This window comes from Oncorhynchus masou, chromosome 6 (assembly GCF_036934945.1).
Source record: "Oncorhynchus masou masou isolate Uvic2021 chromosome 6, UVic_Omas_1.1, whole genome shotgun sequence".
In the NCBI taxonomy this organism is placed as follows: domain Eukaryota; kingdom Metazoa; phylum Chordata; class Actinopteri; order Salmoniformes; family Salmonidae; genus Oncorhynchus; species Oncorhynchus masou.
Window position 1 is genome coordinate 14747212 of NC_088217.1, and position 22344 is coordinate 14769555.

A 22344-nucleotide genomic window follows, 5' to 3' on the forward strand; every position below is an offset into this window, starting at 1 on the left:
ATGGTCATAGTGTTCTTGTTGAGTTACAGACACCCTACAGATATGGCCATAGTGTTCTTGTTGAGTTGAGTTCCAGACACTCTATAGATATGGCCATAGTGTTTTTGTTGAGTTCCAGACACCCCATAGATATGGCCATAGTGTTCTTGTTAATTTGAATTCCAGACACCCTATAGATATGGTCATAGTGTTCTTGTTGAGTTGAGTTCCAGACACCCCATAGATGTGGCAAAAGTGTTATTGTTGAGTTCCAGACACCCTAAATATATGGGCATAGTGTTCTTGTTGAGTTCCAGACACCCCATAGATATGGCCACAGTGTTTTTGTTGAGTTGCAGACACCCTATAGATATGGCCACAGTGTTTTTGTTGAGTTACAGACACCACATAGATATAGCCACAGTGTTCTTGTTGAGTTCCAGATACCCTATAGATATGGCCATAGTGTTTTTGTTGAGTTCCAGACACACAATAGATATGGCCATAGTGTTATTGTTGAGTTCCAGAAACACAATAGATATGGTTGTAGTGTTCTTGTTGAGTTCCAGACACCCCATAGATATGGCCATAGTGTTCTTGTTGAGTTCCAGACACCCTATAGATATGGCCATAGTGTTCTTGTTGAGTTCCAGATACCCTATAGATATGGCCATAGTGTTCTTGTTAATTTGAATTCCAGACACCCTATAGATATGGCCATAGTGTTCATGTTGAGTTGAGTTCCAGAAACACAATAGATATGGTCATAGTGTTCTTGTTGAGTTCCAGACACCCTATAGATATGGCCATAGTGTTCTTGTTGAGTTCCAGACACCCTATAGATATGGCCATAGTGTTCTTGTTGAGTTCCAGACACCCCATAGATATGGCCATAGTGTTCTTGTTGAGTTGAGTTCCAGACACCAACTACATACCAACTAACCTACAGCTAAACTACATACCAACTGACCTACAGCTCAACTACATACCAACTACATACCAACTAACCTACAGCTCAACTACATACCAACTAACCTACAGCTCAACTACATACCAACTAACCTGCAGCTCAACTACATTCCAACTAACCTACAGCTCAACTACATACCAACTAACCTACAGCTCAACATACAACTACCAACTAACCTACAGCTCAACTACATACCAACTAACCTACAGCTCAACTACATACCAACTAACCTACAGCTCAACTACATACCAACTAACCTACAGCTCAACTACATACCAACTAACCTACAGCTCAACTACATACCAACTAACCTACAGCTCAACTACATACCAACTAACCTACAGCTCAACTACATACCAACTAACCTACAGCTCAACTACATACCAACTAACCTACAGCTCAACTACATACCAACTAACCTACAACTCAACTACATACCAACTAACCTACACCTCAACTACATACCAACTAACCTACAGCTCAACTACATACCAACTAACCTACAGCTCAACTACATACCAACTAACCTACAGCTCAACTACATACCAACTAACCTACAGCTCAACTACATACCAACTAACCTACCAGCTCAACTACATACCAACTAACCTACAGCTCAACTACATACCAACTAACCTACAGCTCAACTACATACCAACTAACCTACAGCTCAACTACATACCAACTAACCTACAGCTCAACTACATACCAACTAACCTGCAGCTCAACTACATACCAACTAACCTGCAGCTCAACTACATTCCAACTAACCTACAGCTCAACTACATACCAACTAACCTACAGCTCAACTACATACCAACTAACCTACAGCTCAACTACATACCAACTAACCTACAGCTCAACTACATACCAACTAACCTACAGCTCAACTACATACCAACTAACCTACAGCTCAACTACATACCAACTAACCTACAGCTCAACTACATACCAACTGACCTACAGCTCAACTACATACCAACTAACCTACAGCTCAACTACATACCAACTAACCTACAGCTCAACTACATACCAACTAACCTACAGCTCAACTACATACCAACTAACCTACAACTCAACTACATACCAACTAACCTACACCTCAACTACATACCAACTAACCTGCAGCTCAACTACATACCAACTAACCTACAGCTCAACTACATACCAACTGACCTACAGCTCAACTACATACCAACTAACCTATAGACTGTTTGTGAGTAATTTAAATCATTCAGAGACTCTCACAGTTTTGAATAACAGTTATGACTCCCACAGTTATGCCTAACAGCTACAATATGATCTTGTTGCCATCTGATGCACATTCTGACGACTGATCCATGTAAAGGAAAGAATGAATGGGGCCATGTATCGTGAGATTTTGTGTGAAAACCTCCTTCCATCAGCAAGGCATTGAAGATGAAATGTGGCTGGGTCTTTCAGCATGACAATGATCCCAAACACACCGCCCGGGCAAAGAAGGAGTGGCTTCGTAAGAAGCATTTCAAGGTCCTGGAGTGGCCTAGCCAGTCTCCAGATCACAACCCCATAGAAACTCTTTGGAGGGAGTTGAAAGTCTGTGTTGCCCAGCAACAGCCCCAAAACATCACTGCTCTAAAGGAGATCTGCATGGAGGAATGGGCCAAAATACCAGCAACAGTGTGTGAAAACCTTGTGAAGACTTACAGAAAACATTTGACCTCTGACATTGCCAACAAAGGGTATATAACAAAGTTTTGAGATAAACTTTGGTTATTGACCACTTATTTTCCACCATAATTGGCAAATAAATTCATTAAAAATCCTACAATGTGATTTTCTGGATTTTTTTTTCTAATTTTGTCTGTCATAGTTGAAGTGTACCTATGATGAAAATTACAGGCCTCTCTCATCTTTTTAAGTGGGAGAACTTGCACAATTGGTGGCTGACTAAAAAATATTTTGCCCCACTGTATATTCAGGCTGACTGGCTATCGTTCAGGCAAATAAGAAATAAGTGCAATCAGACTATCCGGAAGGCCAAAGTTAGTTACTTTAAGGAGCAGTTCTCTCTCTGTGTGTCTAACCCAAGAAGTTCTGGAAAACGGTTAAAGACTTGGAGAATAAACCTTCCTCCTCACAGCTGCCCATGTCCCTTAAAGTTGATGATGTGGTTGTTACTGACAATAAGCCCATGATTGAGCTCGTTAATCACCACTTCATTAAGTTAGGATTCCCATTTGTCTCAGCCATGCCCCCTTGCCCATCCAACATTTTCTCATCTCCCAGCCCTTCTAATGCGACTATCCCCGATGCTTCTCCCTCTTTTTCCCCTTCCCCGGTACAAAGTTTCTCCCTGCAGACAGTCACTGAGTCCGAGGTGCTAAAGGTGCTTCTTAAACTTGACCCCAAAAAAACATCTTGGTCAGATGGTTTAGACCCTTTCTTCTTTAAGGTCACTGCCCCTATAATCTCCAAGCCTATCTCCAACCTTTTTAATCTGTCTCTCCTTTCTTGGGAGGTTCCCATTGCTTGGAAGGCAGCCACAGTTCGTCCTTTATTTAAAGGGGGAGATCAAGCTGATCCTAACTGTTATAGGCCTATTTCTATTTTGCTCTGTTTATCAAAAGTGTTGGAAAAACTTGTCAGTAATCAACTGACTGGCTTTCTTGATGTGTATAGTATTCTCTTGGGTATGCAATCTGGTTTCCGCTCAGGTTATGGATGTGTCGCTGTAACCTCAAAGGTCCTCAGTGTTGTCACCATTGCCCTTGATTCTAAGCAATATTGTGCTGCTATTTTTATTGACTTGGCCAAAGGTTTTGATACGGTAGACCATTCCATTCTTGTGGGCAGGCAAAGGAGTATTGGTGTGTCTGATGGGTCTTTGGGCTGGTTTGCTAACTACCTCTCTCAAAGAGTGCTGTATATAAAGTCAGAAAATCTGCTGTCTCAGCCACTGCCTGTCACCAAGGGAGTACTCCAAGGCTCGATCCTCGGCCCAATGCTCTTCTCAATTTACATCAACAACATAGCTCAAGCAGTAGGAAGCTCTCTCATCCATTTATTTGCAGATGATACAGTCTTATACTCAGCTGCCCCCCCCCGGATTTTGTGTTAAATGCTCTACAACAAAGCTTTCTTTATGTCCAACAAGCTTTCTCTACCCTTAACCTTGTCCCGAACACCTCCAAAACAAAGGTCACGTGGTTTGGTAAGAAGAATGCCACTCCTCCCATAGTTGTTATTACTACCTCTGAGGGTTTAGAGCTTGAGGTAGTCACCTCATACAAGTACTACAAGTATGGCTAGACTGTACACTGTCCTTCTCTCAGCACATATCAAAGCTTCAGCCTAAAGTCAAATCTAGACCTGGTTTCCTCTATTGTAATCGCTCCTCTTTCACCCCAACTGCCAAACTAACCCTGATTCAGATGACCATCCTACCCATGCTAGATTACGGAGACATAATTTATAGATCAGCAGGTAAGGGTGCTCTCGAGCGGCTAGATGTTCTTTACCATTCGGCCATCAGATTTGCCACCAATGCTCCTTATAGGACACATCACAGCACTCTATACTCCTCTGTAAACTGGTCATCTCTGTATACCCGTCGCAAGACCCACTGGTTGAGCTTATTTATAAAACCCTCTTACGCCTCACTCCCCCCTAATGGAGATATCTACTGCAGCCCTCATCCTCCACATACAACACCCGTTCTGCCAGTCACATTCTATTAAAGGTCCCCAAAGCACACACATCCCTGGGTCGCTCATCTTTTCAGTTCGCTGCAGCTAGTGACTGGAAAGAGCTGAAACAACCACACAAACTGGACAATTTTATCTCAATCTCTTCATTGAAAGACTCAATCATGGACACTCTCACTGACAGTTGTGGCTGCTTTGCGTGATGTATTGTTGTCTCTACCTTCTTGCCCTTTGTGCTGTTGTCTGTGCCCAATAATGTTTGTACCATGTTTTATGCTGCTACCATATTGTTTTGTTACCATGTTGTTGTTGTGTTGTTTTGCTGCCATGCTGTGTTGTCATGTGTTGCTGCCTTGCTATGTTGTTGTCTTAGGTCTATTTGTATGTAGTGTTGTGCTGTCTCTCTTGTTGTGATGTGTGTTTTGTCCTGTATTCATATTGTATATATTTTTTATTTTTTATCCCAGGCCCACGTACCCGTAGGAGGCCTTTTGCCTTTTGGTAGGCCGTCATTGTAAATAAGAATTTATTCTTAACTGATTTGCCTAGTAAATAAAGGTTAAATAAAATAAAAAACGAATAAAAAATGACAGTGCACGGCAGAGTCCAATAAACCTGTTTTAGCCAATGTGTAACTTCATCAGAATGTTCTGATTAACTTCCTTTGAACTCAATTAAAATATGATTAAAGTGTTGCTCCTGTGAACAGGCATGTCTTGCCAAAACCCACCTGATTAAAAGAGTCTGGTGTCAATGAAAGCTTTTTGAAAATCTGACCAAAGGTTACTGCTATTTATTCTGGCTATAGTTTGTACAGCAGGGCTCACATCCAAAAAAGCAAACATTTCAAATGATTCTCATCTGAGTCCTCTGGTTCTACTACAGAAGATAGCAGGCAGGGGGGCGAACAACAGCTTAAGGAGCCAGGAGGAAAAGTTTAATTATAGCCAAGAAGTGAAAGGAATTACTGTATTCACTCACATCACTCACACTGACCTCTTGACGGGTAGAAAACAACCTAAATTCACTATTCAAAACATTCCTCTCAGTACTTCATCTGCCAGTGCCTTTTCCATCATTGCTGAGCCATAAAGTGGGACAAGACTTTGGATTGATCTGATCTCCCTGAAGAAACATCAAAGGAATGTTTAAATGAGCATACTGGCTGGCAAAGCGTTAATAGTCCCTCCAACTATTTTTAACTGCTCACAGTCCCTCCATTCTACAAATAGGCAATTATGGCATTGCAGGCATGCATCACCCGACGGCTATGTGCTCCTCAGCATCGGGTCCTGAGGCAATTTAAGTATCTGGCATAATATCAGTCATCCTCTAGCTGTTTTCACACTCTTATTTGAATGGGGTGTAGTTATTTCCTGCAAGCAACGTGTTGCAAAGAAAAGAAGAAGACAGCAAATCTACTTACAGATAGCAAGAATAGTCATTATTACTAACGATCTACAGTACCAGGCAAAGGTTGGGACACTCCTACTCCTTCCAGGGTTTTTCTTTATTTGTACTTTTTTCTACAAAGCTGTCATCAAGGCAGATGGTGGCGACTTTGAAGAATCTCAAATAAAAAAATATTTTGATTTGTTTAACACCTTTTTGGATACGACATGACTCCATATGTGTTATTTCATAGTTTTGAGTTTCATAGTTTATTCTACAATGAAGAAAATACTAAAAACAAAGAAAAACTTGAATGAGTAGGTGTGACCAAACTTTTGACTGGTACTGTATGTGATACAATAAAGCTGCTTTTAAATACAACACAATTACAAACTCTGTCAGTGTTCTCAGAGCAGTGTGCCCATACCATTACTGTAAAATAAGATTTTGTTCTTAACGGACTTTCCTAGTTATATAAAGGTTAAATAAAAAATTACAAAATAAATACAATCTGTCAGCGTTCTCAGAGAGGTTTGCCCATACAATCTGTCATTGTTCTCAGAGAGATGTGATCATACAATCTGTCAGCGTTCTCAGAGAGATGTGACCATACAATCTGTCAGCGTTCTCAGAGAGGTGTGCCCATACAATCTGTCGGCGTTCTCAGAGAGGTGTGACCATACAATCTGTCAGCGTTCTCAGAGAGATGTGATCATACAATTTGTCAGCGTTCTCAGAGAGATGTGACCATACAATCTGTCGGCGTTCTCAGAGAGATGTGACCATACAATCTGTCGGCGTTCTCAGAGAGGTGTGACCATACAATCTGTCAGCGTTCTCAGAGAGATGTGTTCATACAATCTGTCAGCGTTCTCAGAGAGATGTGACCATACAATCTGTCGGCGTTCTCAGAGAGGTGTGCCCATACAATCTGTCGGCGTTCTCAGAGAGATGTGACCATACAATCTGTCAGCGTTCTCAGAGAGGTGTGCCCATACAATCTGTCAGCGTTCTCAGAGAGGTGTGACTATACAATCTGTCAGCGTTCTCAGAGAGATGTGATCATACAATCTGTCAGCGTTCTCAGAGAGATGTGACCATACAATCTGTCAGCGTTCTCGGAGAGGTGTGCCCATACAGTCTGTCGGTGTTCTCTGAGAGGTGTGCCCATACAATCTTTTAGTGTTCTCGGAGAGGTGTGCCCATACAATCTTTTGTGTTCTCGGAGAGGTGTGCCCATACAATCTGTCAGTGTTCTCAGAGAGGTGTTCCCACACAATCTTCCAGTGTTCTCAGAGAGCAGAGCCAAATGCCAAAGCCTTTGTGTCAGGGATGAAATGAAACCAGCAACCAGAGAGCCAGGCCTTGTTTGCATTGCGAACATACTCCCTCTCGAGCGACACCGACACATCTCATTCCTGCCAATAAGAGGAGGACATAAAAACAAGCAGTAATATCAACTCAATATCAATGTAGAGTTTTAGGAACAAAATAATGAAGACAAGACGGTAAAGTTTAAACAAACCAAAATATGCAAATTACGCTTTAACTGAGCCTGCCTGAAGGAACAGTAATACCCTGAGTAATATATAGGCAGGAAAACCATACACTTGGCACACACTAGGCATGGAGACGTGGCAGAGGACCAAACCAATGTGGCCCCTGGCTTATTTGGCAATCTTAATAACAGGATGGGAAACACAGAGAGCAGAAGCTTACTGTAAGACTGGAACCCCAACACAGTGATATTAGCAATACAACTCATTGTTCCTTATTGAAGAAAAATGTTTTGGGTGAGCTTGAGATTACGAAACAGATCAGAGTGTTGGACTAGTATCTGCAAGGTTCCTGGTTCGAAACCCTGCGCTGTCTAGATGTGTCCTTGAGCAAGACACTTGACCCTAATTGTTCCTGTATGTCGCTCTGAATAAGAAAATGACAATCAATTTACAGAGTCAAAAACATGAGAAATGAATCTTCATGGAAATGTACTGTACAATTGATTGTGCCTTCTACAGAATTATCTTTCATCAGAAAAGCTTAATCTGCAATAGGGGGATTCTGAAAGGGTCTGTGTGTGTACTCAACCAGGCCCAAAGGCACTTAGTAAGGCCAGCCATCTCCACGGTGTGTTTGCACAGGAAGCTAAGACAACTGCTTTCCTCGCCGACCCACTCTTAATAAACCCGACAGCTGCATTTTCCCATTCAGCCGACAGTTTGTTTAGCGCTTTTCTACACATTTATCCTGTGGAATATAGGACCCCTAGAATCTCTCTGACTTTCCTGTGAGATGGTAAAGGACACAAACAGCTGCCTCCTCTCACAAAGACACATATACAGTAACACAACGAAAATGTTTGGGGAGAAATCTGGTCAGTATCAGCTGTTGCTCATAGCCTAACCGCTAACACACTCCCAGCCCAGAGGGAGATGGCGCTTGGTCTTATAATACATACATGCATACATACAGTACCAGTCAAAGGTTTGGACACACCTACTCACTCAATGGTTTTTCTTTATTTTGTCTATTTTATATATTGTAGAATAGTAGTGAAGACATCAAAACTATGAAATGACACATATGGACTCATATAGTAGCCAAATAAAGTGTTAAACAAATCAAAATACTGGTAGCCACCCTTTGCATTGATGATAGTTTTGCACACGCTTGGCATTCTCTCAACCAGCTTCATGAGGTAGTTACCTGGAATGCATTTAAATTAAGAGGTGTGCATTGTTAAAAGTTAATTTGTGAAATTTCTTTCCTTCTTAATGCGTTTAATCCAATCAGTTGTGTTGTGACAAGGTAGGATTGGTGTACAGAAGATTGCCCTATTTGGTAAAAGACCAAGTCCATACTAAACAAAGGGAAATGGCAGTCCATCATTACTTTAAGACATGAAGGTCAGTCAATATGGAAAATGTCAAGAACTTTAAAAGTTTCTTCAAGTGCAGTCGCAAAAACAATCAAGCGTTATGATGAAACTGGCTTTCATGAGGACCGCAACAGGAAAGGAAGACCCAGAGGTATAGCCTCAGAAATTGCAGCCCAAAAAAATGCTTCAAAGAGTTCAAGTAACAGACACATATCAACATCAAGTGTTCAGTCAGAGGAGACTGTGTGAATCAGGCCTTCATGGTTGAATTGCTGCAAAGAAACCACTACTAAAGGACAACAATAAGATGAAGACACTTGCTTGGGCAAAGAAACACAAGCAATGGACATTAGACCGGTGGAAATCTGTCCTTTGGCTGATGAGTCCAAATTTGAGATTTTTGGTTCCAACCTGCCGTGTCTTTGTGAGACACAGAGTAGGTGAACGGATGATCTCCGCATGTGTGGTTCCCACCGTGAAGCATAGAGGAGGAGGTGTGATGGTGTGGGGGTGCTTTGCTGGTGACACTGTCAGTGATTTATTTAGAATTCAAGGCACACTTAACAAGCATGGCTACCATAGCATTCTGCAGCGATATGCCATCCCATCTGGTTTGCGCTTAGTAGGACTATCATTTGTTTTTCAACAGGACAATGACCCAAAACACACCTCCAGGCTGTATAAGGGCTAGTTGACCAATAAGGAGAGTGATGGAGTGCTGCATCAAATGACCTGGCCTCCACAATCACCGGACCTCAACCCAATTGAGATGGTTTGGAATGAGTTGGAACGCAAAGTGAAGGAAAAGCAGCCAACAAGTGTTCAGTATATATGGGAAATCCTTCAATACTATTGGAAATGCATTCCAGGTGAAGCTGGTTGAGAGAATGCCAAGAGTGTGCAAAGCTGTCTTCAAGACAAAGGGTGGTTAAAATCTAACATATATTTAGATTTGTTTAACACGTTTTGGTTACTACATGATTCCATATGTGTTATTTCATAGTTTTGCTGTCCTCATTATTATTCTACAATGTAGAAAATAGTAAAAATAAAGAAAAAGCCTTGAATGAGTAGGTGTGTCCAAACTTTTGACTGATACGGTATATGCATTTTACATGTATAGGGCTTTTCAAATAATGTCAAAGCGCTTAAAATGTAAAACAATAAACCAAAAAATGTCAATGATAGAGATTGAACGTCTCAGTCAGCTTGTGATGAAGTTGGAGAGGCAGGGAAGGTCCAGTGGAGTTTCAGTGGAGGTTCAGTGGAGAGGCAGAGGAGATCCAGTGGAGAGGCAGGGGAGGTTTAGTGGAGGTTCAGTGGAGTGGCAGGGGAGGTTTAGTGGAGGTTCAGTAGAGGTTTAGTGGAGGTTTAGTGGAGGTTTAGTGGAGGTTCAGTGGAGAGGCAGGGGAGGTTTAGTGGAGGTTCAGTGGAGAGGCAGGGGAGGTTTAGTGGAGGTTTAGTGGAGGTTCAGTGGAGAGGCAGGGGAGGTTTAGTGGAGGTTCAGTGGAGAGGCAGGGGAGGTTTAGTGGAGGTTCAGTGGAGAGGCAGAGGAGGTCCAGTGGAGAGGCAGGGGAGGTTAAGTGGAGGTTCAGTGGAGAGGCAGAGGAGGTCCAGTGGAGAGGCAGGGGAGGTTTAGTGGAGGTTCAGTGGAGAGGCAGGGAAGGTCCAGTGGAGGTTCAGTGGAGAGGCAGGGGAGGTTTAGTGGAGGTTCAGTGGAGTGGCAGGGGAGGTTCAGTGGAGGTTCAGTGGAGTGGCAGGGGAGGTTTAGTGGAGGTTCAGTGGAGTGGCAGGGGAGGTTCAGTGGAGGTTTAGTGGAGATCCAGTGGAGGTTCAGTGGAGGTTCAGTGGAGGTTTAGTGGAGGTTTAGTGGAGGTTCAGTGGAGAGGCAGTGGAGGTTTAGTGGAGGTTCAGTGGAGAGGCAGAGGAGGTTTAGTGGAGGGAGCATCAACGGGACAGCCAAGGAGAAACAAAGGCGGTCTCAAATAATTCTAGTAGTTTTCGGCAAATTCTTTCCTCGTTGTTTGGCCCTGGAATTGGGACTTGCATTCCAAATGGCATTCTATTCCCCATTTAGTGCATTACTTTTGACCAGAGCCCTATTGAGCCCCTGGTCAAAAGTAGTGCACTATATAGGAAATAGGGTTCCATTTGGAATGCAATATTTGTCAGTGGCCTCTCTTTTCATCAGACTGAACTAATAACTACTTGGTCTTGATAATCCCCAGTAGATACAGTATCAGCCGTGTCCAGGCCGTGTCAAACTTTTACCACTCTGACCTGTCAAGTCTCCATGAAATGTCCTGCTTTTCTTCTTTCCTCTCTTTCGATGTTTCATTTCCTGCCTGTAGCAAGCAATCACCAACCACCAACCATTTAATTCGGGGGGGCCTTTAAGAAAATGCAGCTATGAGACTAGACCAGCCACTGTGTTCTTCCTTTCCTGGAACGTGATGCGAAAACAGAAATAGGTTGGAATGCGGAGGTGGATGCTGAGTGGTGTGTGTCAGAATGTGTTGACAAGCCCTGTCTGGAACGCATGATTTACTGATATGTTTCTGTGCTAATCCTACTGTGTCTTGAATAGAGTGTTGATTGCATACTAGGACGGGCTGGAAAGCAGAGGCAGTGTCACTGAACTAGGTCAACACTTCACACTTCACATACACAGTTGATGCATTCAATGGTTCTATTACTGTGGTCAATGGGTGGATTGTTGTTGAAAAACCAACGGAGCAACGAAAAGGTATTTAAGATATCATCATATTTATGATGCAGATTGCATGGACGTTGCATCTCCCCGAGCAAACATAACTAAAGGTTTGACCAAGAGTCAAAAGTGAAAGCCGCAAGCATGTGGATGATATTGAACGTCACTGACCACAATGTATCATCACCATGTTGCTTTGGAGCGACAAATATATTTCCAGATTTCATAAATCATATCATATTGTATTCGTCACATGCTTTGTAAACAACAGGTGTAGACTAACAGTGAATTGCTTACTTACGGACCCTTCCCAACAATAAGGAGAAGAAGAAAAAAAATAGTAAAAAAATATATATAATAATAATAACAACACAAGGAATAAATACACAATGAGTAATGTCAACTAGACTATATGCACAGGGTACCAGTACCGAGTCCGTGTGCAGGGGTACGGGGTAATTGAGGTAGATATGTACATATCGGTAGGGATAAAGTGACTAGACAACGGGATACATAATAAACAATAACAGCAGTGTATGTGATGAGTCAAACCAGTTAGTGCAAAAAGGGTCAATTCAGATATTACGAGTAACTATTGATTAACTATTTAACTAACTGTTTAGGAGTCTTATAGCTTGGGGGTATAAGCTGTTTAGGGTCCTGTTGATTCCATACTTGGTGCATTGGTACCGCTTACCGTGCGCTAGGAGAGAGAACAGTCTATGACTTGGGTGGCTGGAGTCTTTGAAAATGTTAGGGCCTTCCTGTGACACCACCTGGTATAGAGGTCATGGATGGCAGGGAGTGATGCACTACCCTCTGTAGCGCCTTGCGGTTGGATGCCAAACAGTTGCCATACGTAGCAGTGATGCAGCCAGTCAAGATGCTCTCAGTGGTGCAGCTGTAGAACTGAGGGCCCATGCCGAATCTTTTCAGCCTCCTGAGGGGGAAGAGGTGTTGTTGTGCCCTCTTCACGACTGTGTTGGTGTGTTTGGACCATGATAGTTCCTTAGTGATGTGGACACAGAGGAACTTGAAGCTCTCGACCCACTCCACAACAGCCCTGTAGATGTGGATGGGTGAGTGCTCGGCCCTCTGTTTCCTGTAGTCCACGATCAGCTCCTTCGTAGATACGGTCATTTTCAGTGCTGTTCTATAGGATTTCCATATTTTTTTGCCTTTAAAACTGAAAGAACTTTCAAACCTTGTTAGAGAAAGGTTTTTGTTTTTCGAAAGGTACGTAGGTATGCTGAAAACAAAGGGCTGAACCTGTGAATATCTCTTGCTGTGAAATGCTGTCAGGGGTTTTCCTCCTCAATGCAGCGAGGAAACGGTTAAGTCGCACAGAGCAGATTCTCTCTCTCTCGCTCACTCACTTTCTCTCTCTCCTTCTTTTAGTCAGATCCATCAATCAGCATTTCATGCAGTTTGGGTTTGAACCACACCAAGTGCACTAAAACAATAAACGTTTGTCTTTCAAGTCACTATCTGGGCTGGAACACATCTGGTGGCAAGGCTCATTTTGGTTTCCACATCGCTGAGTGACATTAAAGACACGGTGGCTGAAAAATAAAGGGCCCCCTCCCCACACACCCCTCAAAACCCCTTACCCTCCTCACCCCCCGAAACAATCAAGAAACGGAATATAAAGTGGCTTAAGAGAGGGAAGAGAGAGAGGGAGAGAGAGAGGGAGAGAGAGAGATAGAGGTATCGTTTTAAGCGCTCTGACAAACCACACTGCTCTAAGGGGGATGGGGAAGAGGGGAGGAAGCAAGCCCCCCAACACTTCCAGAACCGGAGGTGGGCGCTACATTGTGTGCTTGAACAGCACTGACAATAATGAGAGTTAATATGACTTTGTGAGGGGTAAGCATACAGCGGCTCCAGCACAAATCACCATGTCGACCTTTCATTTCTTCTATTGTTACAGAATGTGACTATAACTCACTTACTGTGATGATTATGCATGCAAATGATTTCAATGATCTATGTAAATTGATCTTAATGCATTACATTTTCAATTGTAATTCATTCTAATTTATAAATAAAGAAACATCATGTTGATAAAAAATGGCTGAAGCTATTGATATAAAGATAGTACTACAATTATAATATACACTGGTATGCTTCACACTATTACCAATAGCAAACAGACATTCATCTAATTTGGATGCAGGTGATAAACTAAACTATTTCATCTATTTTTAGACAACTTTTACATTAAACTTCATAAACTGTCAACCCTTCTTTTAGCGATGCCATGAGACTCATGTGTAAGGGCTCGAGCATGGAGAGCTGTGGGATTGTGTCTGTGAGGCTCTTTCTTCTGCAGGTTAAACTGGAGTCCTGGCTCAATCCCTGAGGACCCGGGTTCTTATTTACTGCAGGTATTACTGGATCCGTCTCCTATTATATATAGAGCCAGCAGCCTTTCACAGTAAATGGCCTAGTCACAGTTACAGCCACTGTCTGTGACTCTAGGAATATGCCAGGTAGGTCTATGAAGGCAGGAAATCAGGTCACCACGGGCACGGCATCAAAATAAAGTCAGGTTTGTTCATTTTAGAGGTCTTCTTTTTTGCCTGTTCAAATGATGTGAAAAATATGAGGATCCCGTTGACCTAACCATCTCTCCACCGTAAACTGATACTTTGCTATCGTCGGGAAAATACTTTTAACTCACTTAAAATGCATAAAATATTTTTGAGGAAACTGCTTTGATCGCAGTTCTCCGTTGCCTCTCCTTGCTATTTGTTCTTGTGTTTTTAATAAATAAGTTGACGATGAGGGGAGGCTGGTTAGAAATAATTTTCTAATGTAATGGTGCAGTCGCTGTGTGGAAGGCAATCTCAGCTCAACTTCCCCTAGAGAATGACTCCGTACTTATCATTAACTCAGAGATGTAATCAGCTCCAGGCTACCTGATTTTTCCTCGTGACCTTTTGACATTGCCGCTGCCGGCAACGTAAATAAAGAGAGGTTCGGTCACATGGAGGAATGCGTGATTAATAGCAGGAAGTGGTACCGCCAACCACTCAACTTGTACAAAACATGTATGTACTGTACATCCAGCGAAGTACTTGCAAATTAAACTTTTTACAGTGAATATCTAATTTTGTATTTTTGAGATGGTTTAGGTTGATTGTGATGTACAGTGCCCTGTTGACGTACTACCGTACCAGTGGAGCTGCAGTGTTTGTGTGCTCTGCTGCCTGCCATTCCTTCTCGTTACGGCAGCCTTCCCCAACTAGGCAGGGGATTTTATTATAAGACTGTAAAAGTACCTTCAAATCAGCTCCAATTATTTTAATTTTGTAAATCTGTTCCAAAGTAATCCATGCATAATAGAGAGGTATATATGACTGTATACAAATGTAAGCCAGGTTCAATGGATTACGTTTCAGTAAAATATAGAATATTTTTGTGCTACTTGTGGTCAATTTGCAGTTTACAAATGATTTGTAAGTATGTTCCGCCCCCCTGACCATCTGTCAATAAAAAAATCCCTTCTTCAGAGTATACATGGGTTAATGCTTTTCCAGGGAGAATAGCTGTGCTGCCTCGGATTCACCGGTCAGCAAAATGTATTAAGGTGAATGTGTTAAAGGTCATGTTACGAGAGAGACGTGCATTCTGTGAGATTAAACATGAGAAAGGCCACCCCCACCATGGTCATACTTTGGACTATTCCATCAATCGTTTAATATGGGTGAAATTGGAACGTCCCAAACTAAAATAGGGTGATGTATAGTTTTGTAACTAGACAATTTGTAAGAAGTGTTTGATCAATACTCAAAAAATATTGAGTACCTTGTGGTGGCTAATTGGTAAAAGGGAAGGCAGCCTTAATCAGGGCAGTTCTGATTGTGTGGATTTAAGAGTGTACATGCAGGTATGGTGTATGGCGGAAACAGTGGAAAAATTGTACACCTGAGGCTTACTCCCATTAAATCATATTCACCATAGATGGGACGGCAGGTAGCCTAGTGGTTAGAGTGTTGGGCCAGCAACCGAAAGGTTGCTGGATTGAAACCCCAAGCTGACAAAGTAAAAATCTGTTGTTCTTCCCCTGAACAAGTTAGTTAAAGCACTGTTCCCTGGTAGGCTGTCATTGTAAATAAGAATTTCTTCTTGACTGACATGCCTGGTTAAATAAAAAAATGTAATCTTGCCTTGAGGCATAACACCAATTAAAAATGCATGACATGCATAAATGTAGCTTCAGACTAACAGAGATATGTACTTTTTGTAAACATTGTACTGTATACTTACGCAGTGCAAATATGTATAGTACACCACACCTTTCACTATATATTTCCAATCAATCTAATAATTAAAATTACATGCACAAGTCATAATGAATTTGACAAAAAGTCTCTCAACCAAACATGAAGAAGTAGTGTCCCTTTAGTGCTGGTATGCGCCTAGTGTACGGAGCTATACTGAACCAACAATACACCCACTCTCATTGAGAGAGAGAGAGAGAGAGAGAGAGAGAGAGAGAGAGAGAGAGAGAGAGAGAGAGAGAGAGAGAGCAGAGAGAGAGAGAGCAGAGAGAGAGAGAGAGAGAGAGAGAGAGAGAGAGAGAGAGAGAGAGAGAGAGAGAGAGAGAGAGAGAAGAGAGAGAGAGAAAGAGAGAGAGAGAGAGAGAGAGAGAGAGAGAGAGAGAGAGAGAGAGAGAGAGAGAGAGAGAGAGAGAGAGAATCTGTGGCTAAAAGTGAGGATGACTCATGGCCAATTGCAGAGTCAATATGTGCATTCCAATTGGCACCCTACTCTCTATATAGTGCACTACTTTAGACCAGAGTCCTATAGAACCATATTCCATATATAGTGCCCTACTTTAGACTAGAGCCCTATAGAACACTATTCCCTATATAGTGCACTATTTTAGACCAGGGCCCTATAGAACCCTATTCCCAATATAGTGCACTACATTAGACCAGAGCCATATGGGGGACCCTATGGACCCCAGTCAAAAGTAGTGCACTATATAGAGAATATTATGCCATTGGAGACGCAGACTATGCAGGACAATGCCACTTGGAGAGAGTTGAAGAGGCATGGGCCCAGAGAGTTAATATCAGAATGAATAGAAGTAATGATGTTCAGTCACCAGTCACTTTGTGATGTAGATATGGTACCCCCCTTTGACATGTAAACATTACTACTGTTCATAGTGTATTGTGTGATGTCAGGATGATGCTTGGGTTGTGCTACATTGGGTTTATGATAGAGTATAAGGAGTTACTAGACATGGTCTTTAAACGTAGGTCTACTTAATACATTCAATGTTCCACTATAAACATACAGTACATGTATCTGTTGTTTAGAAATGGCATCATTAAATGCGCCTCTAACTGAAGTATGCAGGATGTCAAGGTGATTTCCCGGACAATGCATTTTCAATGGAGATTCCCCATTGAGCTTGCTTTTTTTAGTCCAGTTTAGTCCGGTTCAAATCCAGGCTGAATCACATCTGGCTGTGATTGGGAATGCCATAGGGCGGTGCACAATTGACCCAGCGTCATCTGGGTTTGGCCGTCATTGTAAATAAGAATTTGTTTTTATTAACTGTCTTGCCGTGTTAAATAAAATATTTTTACTTGATCTGTGACCGGGAACCTGCCCCATTATGTATTTGTGGAGGAGAAGATGTGCCCTCTTCATCAAGATGTTCATACATTACACTGACTCTATCCATGAGAGCTCTTGATATGGCTTGTCAATCCAGATCCACGAAAATCACTGATCACAAACCCAAACATCCAGCCCGATTTAGCTAACACATTTTACCAGGGGCGCAACTTTTGATTTAGAAGTGGTAGAGGGGACATAATATTATTCAATTTTTTTTTTTAAATCCAGTTGGGAAAAACACTCCAAACAGCCGACCCGACCGCACAGAGGGGTCCACATGGTCCTAAAGCACGCCGTTGCTTCGTTTTGTATCGCATTCCAATGATAAAACTGCCCCTGCATTTTATACATCCTGTAAGTTCCTGGCATTATTAACCCTATTACGGCTTCTGGTGTGTATGCCATTTTACCAGAGGTCTCGTTTACACTAAACCAGCAGGAAACGCAGTCGTCTCACTTTAGCACTTTAGCACATTAGCTAGCACAGGAAGTAGCCTACAAGCTGTTTATACTGCATGGCCCGGTTTCCATGAAATCCACTTCTGGTTCAAACAGCAACACTGTACAAGATTGCATCAGTCATTGTTAGGAGGGCCAATAATATATAGCTCCCAAATTTTCAGGGATAGTGTCATAGACAGCACACATCTACAGTTTCATTGGTGATATAAGATTGATGCAAAAGTAAACTGTCATAAAAAAGGCAGCATACGATTTCATTTGTTTTGGTGCACTGTGACGGTGCCACAGATGGTATGTCAATGTGCAGTGTGGACACACTTCAATTTAGCAACAACAAGGCTGTGTGATGCTGTCTATGCATCCAGCATCTCCTCTTCCCCAACTTGGCAACATTAGTGTAAACAAGAGTTCATTGAATCATGATGGTAAATTTGCATTCAAAGCCAGGGGGCCCAAGTCATGGGAAAGCAATCCACATTCGATCTTGAACTACTTACAAGTGTGTGACAGTGCAAAGTGATTAAATACATATTTTTCACCCAAGGTTTTAATTTATAATCTAAGAACAGCTATCATAGACAGATATATGCTAATAAAACACATTTCAGTTATATCATCCACTCTCCTGGAGCACGTAGATTTAGATTTACCGACAAAATGTTTACATAACTTTTACCTTGGGCATAGCATTGACAGGCAGCCAGATTCGATAAAGTGTCAACTGGTGCTGGACATAATGGATAAATAAAATCCTGATGCCTCTGAACCACCAGGCTTCAATATAAACAACACTTGTTTTCATTTCTCTCTTATCTTGATGTAGTTTATATAAAGAGTTAAGTAATAAGGTGCTTCCATAATATCCAACATGATAGTCCCACATAGGGCTGCCACATCATGGAATTTGGGGGAGTTTTGGATGATGGTAATTGGCCAGCCAAATGGCCGCGGTCTCCATAATAAATATTCACTAGAACAAATATAAAATAAAAAAGACATTAACAGTAATTGTGCCCGCCGTAGCTCTACGTATATTGTATAGCCTAAATAAGATCATTGGGCCTAATTAAAGATTGGCAAATAAACTATTTTCGGGATTTATACATACATGTTTCAGGTTTGAGAAGATCGGAGATCTGATAATGCTTTGTGTTTGACTGAGGAAATCTCACTAACAGAACGCGTACTAGAAAATCTGTGGTAGTATTGTGATTGCCACTGTTTCTGCATAGTAGTACCCACTGGGCACACGCTGGTTGAATCAGCATTGTTTCCACGTCATTACAATGAAAATACTGTACGTTGAACCAACATGGAATAGACATTGAATTGACGTCTGTGCCCAGTGAGTACATACTGTATTTATTCAAAATATGTCGGACTACTTCTTGTGTCATTATTGAGCAATCTAATCCCAAAATTAAGGCATTTAAAAACATTAGTGCATGGTATTTTATTACTTGTTGTTATTTCTGTTAGCAATACACGGTCCTATATATTGTAGGGCGCACTAGAAATTCCCAGGCGGGCACATTTTAACTGTTTGCAACGTGATCATATAACAAAGCAGACATAAGTAATGTACCCACGATAAATTCGAATCCAGATTGAAAATGAACATGAGGAGGAATGTTTTTAAAATGTTCAAGATGTTAGGAAAAATGTAGGTTAAAAGAACTCGATGCGGTATAGGCTGTAAAAGGCGTGATTGGTTTGCCATGCGTACATTTTCGTCCATCCATATGTTTCATATTACGATATTAGCCGTGTAGGATGAAAATAGCGACACATAAATGTTTAGCTTCAATGGTTTTGTGAGTTTTTTTAGCTTCCCTCCACCGTATAACTGTTAAACGAAACTTTGCCGACAGGTGCAGTTTTTATCCCAAGGGCAATAATCTAATCAGGAGAGTTCACATTTCTGCTCCAATCAAACATTATTATTCGTCGTGGATATCATGCATCCATACACATATAAGATTAACTGAGATAAAGGATGAATAGATGATAGTATACATTCACATAGTGTGTTAGTAGGCTACGGTACCATGGGCTATAAGTAAAGGCTAGCCTACCCTATGGACTGATTGTTCATGTTAATGCTGGGCTAGTTGAAGTGAATGCCCATTGTGTATCATTAGGCTTTTCTTATTATGTCTAATATGCGTTGCAGGTGTATTGGAATTAATAGTCCTGCAATTCTGTAACATCCTTAAAAACATGACCATATGTGTCTGGTAAAATACATGTGACCCGGCGACTTTTTACGGGGGAACCTAACTGAAGAACTAGATTATGTTTAAATAAGTTATTGTGCGGAGTGGCTTTGGTTTGAATTATTGTTCTTTTTACCATTGTGGTGAATGCAGTTATTAAACTATTGTGTAGTACGTCATGAAATAAAATCATTATATATTTAGTGTTCTTCTGCAGGGACCGATTTGGGCGTAATATCGCGATAATTATGAGTTTACAGTAGACAGTAAACCCAGAAAACTGTGCGTAATTACGCCGGTATTTGATCGAATACTTTGAGGCTATCTGCACTGGACAGGACATGCATGGTGCTCACCATTACTTCTGCATGGGATCTACAGCACCGCGCCTATAGCATACCTACAATTTACATACCCATTGCAGTGAAATGTTTGTCAAATTGCTCATAATAGCGATACACCTTTTAAGGAGACATCTCCAGGTTAAAGAGGTTGTCAACTTCCAAAGAGTTACTACGGAGCTTGAGTCTGAATTCTACAAAAATGCAGGAAAGTTTCGATAAATGTACCCATCTCAATTATGAAATGCTCTTTGAAAGCTGTTTGCGATGCATGTCATGAGATTATATTTCAGGTAGTCATATTTGACACTATTGTTATCAATATGCAAGGATGACAAATGCAGAATAGCCGCATGCAACAAATTTGCGCAACTAAGAAAGGAATGCAACTTTCTTATCTAAATGTAGTCTACAGCCTAAGTAGTTAGTAGTTAATAGTAATTACCTTGTTGCAGTGATAATAGTCCAAAGAGGTCAGGCAACTTGAATCAGTTGGTAATGTACATGAGCCCACGCTTGAAGGGGGTGCTGGATAAAATCTCACGTCCATCTCAGGGTCCGCAAGACTGACGGCATAAAAGCAGGTCCAATGCCTGTGACTCTCTCTCTCTCTCTCTCCCTATTTCTCTCTCTCTCTATTGTTGGACCAAACAAAAAGAAAGATAATGATTGAAAGAAAAGGGGGTTGAGTCTATAAAACACTATCTCCTCACATCCGCTGGTGTTCTCACTTCAGCACTATCAAGCTTCTGCGATGATGCTCTATGGATAAATAGGCTATATCTAGTTGTGTTCGCAGAAAAAAAAATACGTGTAAAGTTAACTTTGAGTGAAAAATATAGATGTTTCAGCAACTATACATGAACAAACGTTGACTGTAATTGTTTACAACAACCCAAGGTCAATTTAAAAAGATTGGCTATCTTTCCTCCCAAAACGTTCGTCTGTTTCTATTTTCCAGCGGCGCGCTCACTCCATGTCCGCCTTGTCATGTAGGAGTGCTGATCCATGCGTTCACTTGGAGTTATATAGTTCGACTATTCTTTTCCATACTGAATGCCATGCGACCCCTGCCGATAACAGAGGGAATATGGGGAGAAAGAAAACGAGATGAAGGGGGATGGGATAGGAACTATCAAGCTGATTGACAACCACTCCGGTTACACTGTGGTTCAAGAAATCAGAGTTTATGGAGATGATGTAGCTATGAAAATACATAGCCAGTCGATTCGGATAGCCTACTCCACGGCCAACTTTGAGCTCAGTATAGGCTAAGTTAGTGTCATGTATATCAAATCAAATCAAATGTTATTGGTCACATACACATGGTTAGCAGATGTTAATGCGAGTGTAATGAAATGCTTGGGCTTCTAGTTCCGACAGTGCAAGAAATCGAACAATTCCCCAACAACTACCTAATACACACAAATACGAGTGCCCTCACCTCCTCCCTGTAAGCTTTCTCGTCGTTGTTGGAAATCAAGCCCACTACTGTTGTGTCGTCTGCAAACTTGATGATTGAGTTGGAGGCGTGCACGGCCACGCAGTCGTGGGTGAACAGGGAGTATAGGCGGGGGCTGAGAACGCACCCTTGTGGGGCCCCAGTGTTGAGGGTCAGCGAAGTGGAGATGTTGTTTCCTACCTTCACCACCTTGGGACGGCCCGTCAGAAAGTCCAGGACCCAATTGCACAGGGCGGGGTTGAGACCCAGGGCCTCCAGCTTGATAATGAGCTTGGAGGGTACTATGGTATTGAATGCTGAGCTGTAGTCAATGAACAGCATTCTTACATAGGTATTCTTGTCCAGATGGGATAGGGCAGCGTGCAGTTTTAATGGCAATTGCGTCGTCTGTGGACCTGTTGGGGCGGTATGCAAACTGAAGTGTGTCTAGGGTGACCGGTAAGGTGGAGGTGATATGATCCTTGACTAGTCTCTCAAAGCACTTCATGATGACAGAAGTGAGTGCTATGGGGCAGTTGTCATTTAGTTCAGTTATGTTTGCCTTCTTGGGTACAGGAACAATGATGGCCCTCTTGAAGCATGTGGGGACAACAGACTGGGATAGGGAG

The 22344-nt window shown here is 41.9% G+C and overlaps 1 pseudogene; it reads right to left on the bottom strand.

Moving 5' to 3' along the window:
• LOC135541392 (TOX high mobility group box family member 2-like) overlaps positions 1-21268 on the bottom strand; it is a 208677-nt pseudogene extending 187409 nt beyond the window's left edge.
• Between the last annotated feature and the right edge of the window lie 1076 nt (positions 21269-22344).